This window comes from Acipenser ruthenus, chromosome 14, assembly GCF_902713425.1.
Source record: "Acipenser ruthenus chromosome 14, fAciRut3.2 maternal haplotype, whole genome shotgun sequence".
In the NCBI taxonomy this organism is placed as follows: Eukaryota; Metazoa; Chordata; class Actinopteri; order Acipenseriformes; family Acipenseridae; genus Acipenser; species Acipenser ruthenus.
Window position 1 is genome coordinate 129,001 of NC_081202.1, and position 6,000 is coordinate 135,000.

The window sequence follows — 6,000 nt, forward strand, 5'->3', positions numbered from 1 at the left end:
CCATTCAGAAAAAAAGGGTAATCCAGTAGAGAAATAATTGAAGAAGATCTCACCCTGGCTGCTCTTGATCCGGTGCTGGTTCTGTGAATCTGCAATGCAGTTGATGTAAATCCTTTGAATAACAAAACTGGCAAAAACAAACAGAACCCCAAACAAAAAAGGAATGCAGGTTAAAAACCTGGTGGTAAAGAAAATGCAGCCTGCGCTGTTAGGATAGTTGAAAAAGGAAAAATAAAAACTATATATTGAAAAATAATGAAGAAACAAGAAAGTATCGAAATACAACCAAAGATCCTAACAAACAAAGTGAGCAACAACCACACCCTTCTACTCCTTCCTTCAACTCCCCACCCCTAAAAACAGGAAACAGGAACTCAAGGCCTTCCCCATCAGGTGACTAGTGGAGGGAAAAAAGGAGCAAGCCCAAATAATTACCGTAAAACCCCTAGAAAAGGGTAATGAAAAGAATACAGGTAAAACAAACCAATTCAATTGAAACATATAGATGTCCTGAAAAGCTCTAAAAATAAGAGACAGGAATAACACTATAGGCGAGCGAAAATAAAGAGTTAATAATAAAAAAGAAAAGACATTGCCTGGCCAGGCTCTGCTATTCAGAATTATGAATAGCATGTGATGCATTTCCTGCAACACTGTGTGTGGCTATTGCCACAACGTAAAAAAAATAAATAAATAAAAAATAATTCAAGTAATAGCGCCAGCCCTGCCCTGCTCTGCACAGGACCAATCAAGTTCACGCCACCACCACGTAAAAAAAAAAAAAAAAAAATTATTCAAGTAATAGCGCCAGCCCTGCCCTGCTCTGCACAGGACCAATCAAGTTCACGCCACCACCACGTAAAAAAAAAAAAACGATTCAATTAATAGCGCCAGCCCTGCCCTGCTCTGCACAGGACCAATCAAGTTCACGCCACCACCACATTAAAAAAAAAAAAAAAAAATATTCAAGTAATAGCGCCAGCCCTGCCCTGCCTGCACAGGACCAATCAAGTTCACGCCACCACCACATTAAAAAAAAAAAAAAAAAAATATTCAAGTAATAGCGCCAGCCCTGCCCTGCTCTGCACAGGACCAATCAAGTTCACGCCACCACCACGTGAAAAAAAAATAAAAAAATAAAAAAATTATTCAAGTAATAGCGCCAGCCCTGCCCTGCTCTGCATAGGACCAATCAAGTTCACGCCACCACCACGTAAAAAAAAAAAAAAAAAAAATTATTCAATTAATAGCGCCAGCACTGCCCTGCTCTGCACAGGACCAATCAAGTTCACGCCACCACCACGTAAAAAAAAAAAATAAAAAAAATAATTATTCAAGTAATAGCGCCAGCCCTGCCCTGCTCTGCACAGGACCAATCAAGTTCACGCCACCACCACGTAAAAAAAAAAAAAAAAAAATTATTCAATTAATAGCGCCAGCCCTGCCCTGCTCTGCACAGGACCAATCAAGTTCACGCCACCACCACGTAAAAAAAAAAAAAAAAAAAAATATTCAAGTAATAGCGCCAGCCCTGCCCTGCTCTGCACAGGACCAATCAATTTCACGCCACCACCACGTAAAAAAAAAAAAGATTCAAGTAATAACGCCAGCCCTGCCCTGCTCTGCACAGGACCAATCAAGTTCACGCCACCACCAGGTAAATAAAAAAAAAAAAAAAAAAATTATTGAAATAATAGCGCCAGCCCTGCCCTGCTCTGCACAGGACCAATCAAGTTCACGCCACCACCACGTAAAAAAAAAAAAAATAATAATTATTCAATTAATAGCGCCAGCCCTGCCCTGCTCTGCCCTGCTCTGCACAGGACCAATCAAGTTCACGCCACCACCACGTAAGAAAAAAAAAAAAAAAAAATTATTAAAGTAATAGCGCCAGCCCTGCCCTGCTCGCCCTGCTCTGCACAGGACCAATCAAGTTCACGCCACCACCACGTAAAAAAAATAAATAAATAAATAAAAATTATTCAAGTAATAACGCCAGCCCTGCCCTGCTCTGCCCTGCTCTGCACAGGACCAATCAAGTTCACGCCACCACCACGTAAAAAAAAAATAAAAAAATAAAAAAATTATTCAAGTAATAGCGCCAGCCCTGCCCTGCTCTGCATAGGACCAATCAAGTTCACGCCACCACCACGTAATAAAAAAAAAAAAAAAAATTATTCAATTAATAGCGCCAGCCCTGCCCTGCTCTGCACAGGACCAATCAAGTTCACGCCACCACCACGTAAAAAAATAAAAATAAAAAAAAATTATTCAATTAATAGCACCAGCCCTGGCCTGCTCTGCACAGGACCAATCAAGTTCACGCCACAACGACGTGAAAAAAAAAAAAAAAAAAAATTATTCAAGTAATAGCGCCAGCCCTGCCCTGCTCTGCACAGGACCAAACAAGTTCACGCCACCACCACGTAAAAAAAAAACAAAAAAAAATTTATTCAAGTAATAGCGCCAGCCCTGCCCTGCTCTGCACAGGACCAATCAAGTTCACGCCACCACCACGTAAAAAAAAAAAAAAAAAATTATTCAATTAATAGCGCCAGCCCTGCCCTGCTCTGCACAGGACCAATCAAGTTCACGCCACCACCACGTAAAAAAAAAAAAAAAAAATATTCAAGTAATAGCGCCAGCCCTGCCCTGCTCTGCACAGGACCAATCAATTTCACGCCACCACCACGTAAAAAAAAAAAAGATTCAAGTAATAACGCCAGCCCTGCCCTGCTCTGCCCTGCTCTGCACAGGACCAATCAAGTTCACGCCACCACCACGTAAAAAAAAAAAAAAAAAAAAAAAAAAAATTATTCAAGTAATAGCGCCAGCCCTGCCCTGCTCTGCATAGGACCAATCAAGTTCACGCCACCACCACGAAAAAAAAAAAAAAAAAAAAATTATTCAATTAATAGCGCCAGCCCTGCCCTGCTCTGCACAGGACCAATCAAGTTCACGCCACCACCACGTAAAAAAAAAAATAAAAATAAAAATTATTCAAGTAATAACGCCAGCCCTGCCCTGCTCTGCACAGGACCAATCAAGTTCACGCCACCACCACGTAAAAAAAAAAAAAAAAAATTATTCAATTAATAGCGCCAGCCCTGCCCTGCTCTGCACAGGACCAATCAAGTTCACGCCACCACCACGTAAAAAAAAAAAATAAAAAAAATAATTATTCAAGTAATAACGCCAGCCCTGCCCTGCTCTGCACAGGACCAATCAAGTTCACGCCACCACCACGTAAAAAAAAAAAAAAAAAAAAATTATTCAATTAATAGCGCCAGCCCTGCCCTGCTCTGCACAGGACCAAACAAGTTCACGCCACCACCACGTAAAAAAAAAACAAAAAAAAAATTATTCAAGTAATAGCGCCAGCCCTGCCCTGCTCTGCACAGGACCAATCAAGTTCACGCCACCACCACGTAAAAAAAAAAAAAAAAAAATTATTCAATTAATAGCGCCAGTCCTGCCCTGCTCTGCACAGGACCAATCAAGTTCACGCCACCACCACGTAAAAAAAAAAAAAAAAAAAAAATATTCAAGTAATAGCGCCAGCCCTGCCCTGCTCTGCACAGGACCAATCAATTTCACGCCACCACCACGTAAAAAAAAAAAAAGATTCAAGTAATAACGCCAGCCCTGCCCTGCTCTGCACAGGACCAATCAAGTTCACCAGGTAAATAAAAAAAAAAAAAAAAAAATTATTGAAATAATAGCGCCAGCCCTGCCCTGCTCTGCACAGGACCAATCAAGTTCACGCCACCACCACGTAAAAAAAAAAAAAATAATAATTATTCAATTAATAGCGCCAGCCCTGCCCTGCTCTGCCCTGCTCTGCACAGGACCAATCAAGTTCACGCCACCACCACGTAAGAAAAAAAAATAAAAAAAATTATTCAAGTAATAGCGCCAGCCCTGCCCTGCTCGCCCTGCTCTGCACAGGACCAATCAAGTTCACGCCACCACCACGTAAAAAAAATAAATAAATAAATAAAAATTATTCAAGTAATAACGCCAGCCCTGCCCTGCTCTGCCCTGCTCTGCACAGGACCAATCAAGTTCACGCCACCACCACGTAAAAAAAAAATAAAAAAATAAAAAAATTATTCAAGTAATAGCGCCAGCCCTGCCCTGCTCTGCATAGGACCAATCAAGTTCACGCCACCACCACGTAAAAAAAAAAAAAAAAAAAAATTATTCAATTAATAGCGCCAGCCCTGCCCTGCTCTGCACAGGACCAATCAAGTTCACGCCACCACCACGTAAAAAAAAAAAAAAAAAATTATTCAATTAATAGCGCCAGCCCTGCCCTGCTCTGCACAGGACCAATCAAGTTCACGCCACCACCACGTAAAAAAAAAAAATAAAAAAAATAATTATTCAAGTAATAACGCCAGCCCTGCCCTGCTCTGCACAGGACCAATCAAGTTCACGCCACCACCACGTAAAAAAAAAAAAAAAAAATTATTCAATTAATAGCGCCAGCCCTGCCCTGCTCTGCACAGGACCAATCAAGTTCACGCCACCACCACGTAAAAAAAAAAAAAAAAAAAAAATTATTCAATTAATAGCGCCAGCCCTGCCCTGCTCTGCACAGGACCAAACAAGTTCACGCCACCACCACGTAAAAAAAAAACAAAAAAAAAATTATTCAAGTAATAGCGCCAGCCCTGCCCTGCTCTGCACAGGACCAATCAAGTTCACGCCACCACCACGTAAAAAAAAAAAAAAAAAAATTATTCAATTAATAGCGCCAGTCCTGCCCTGCTCTGCACAGGACCAATCAAGTTCACGCCACCACCACGTAAAAAAAAAAAAAAAAAAAAAATATTCAAGTAATAGCGCCAGCCCTGCCCTGCTCTGCACAGGACCAATCAATTTCACGCCACCACCACGTAAAAAAAAAAAAAGATTCAAGTAATAACGCCAGCCCTGCCCTGCTCTGCACAGGACCAATCAAGTTCACCAGGTAAATAAAAAAAAAAAAAAAAAAATTATTGAAATAATAGCGCCAGCCCTGCCCTGCTCTGCACAGGACCAATCAAGTTCACGCCACCACCACGTAAAAAAAAAAAAAAAAAAAATTATTCAATTAATAGCGCCAGCCCTGCCCTGCTCTGCCCTGCTCTGCACAGGACCAATCAAGTTCACGCCACCACCACGTAAGAAAAAAAAAAAAAAAAAATTATTCAAGTAATAGCGCCAGCCCTGCCCTGCTCGCCCTGCTCTGCACAGGACCAATCAAGTTCACGCCACCACCACGTAAAAAAAATAAATAAATAAATAAAAATTATTCAAGTAATAACGCCAGCCCTGCCCTGCTCTGCCCTGCTCTGCACAGGACCAATCAAGTTCACGCCACCACCACGTAAAAAAAAAATAAAAAAATAAAAAAATTATTCAAGTAATAGCGCCAGCCCTGCCCTGCTCTGCATAGGACCAATCAAGTTCACGCCACCACCACGTAAAAAAAAAAAAAAAAAAAAATTATTCAATTAATAGCGCCAGCCCTGCCCTGCTCTGCACAGGACCAATCAAGTTCACGCCACCACCACGTAAAAAAATAAAAATAAAAAAAAATTATTCAATTAATAGCACCAGCCCTGGCCTGCTCTGCACAGGACCAATCAAGTTCACGCCACAACGACGTGAAAAAAAAAAAAAAAAAAAATTATTCAAGTAATAGCGCCAGCCCTGCCCTGCTCTGCACAGGACCAAACAAGTTCACGCCACCACCACGTAAAAAAAAAACAAAAAAAAAATTATTCAAGTAATAGCGCCAGCCCTGCCCTGCTCTGCACAGGACCAATCAAGTTCACGCCACCACCACGTAAAAAAAAAAAAAAAAAATTATTCAATTAATAGCGCCAGCCCTGCCCTGCTCTGCACAGGACCAATCAAGTTCACGCCACCACCACGTAAAAAAAAAAAAAAAAAATATTCAAGTAATAGCGCCAGCCCTGCCCTGCTCTGCACAGGACCAATCAATTTCAC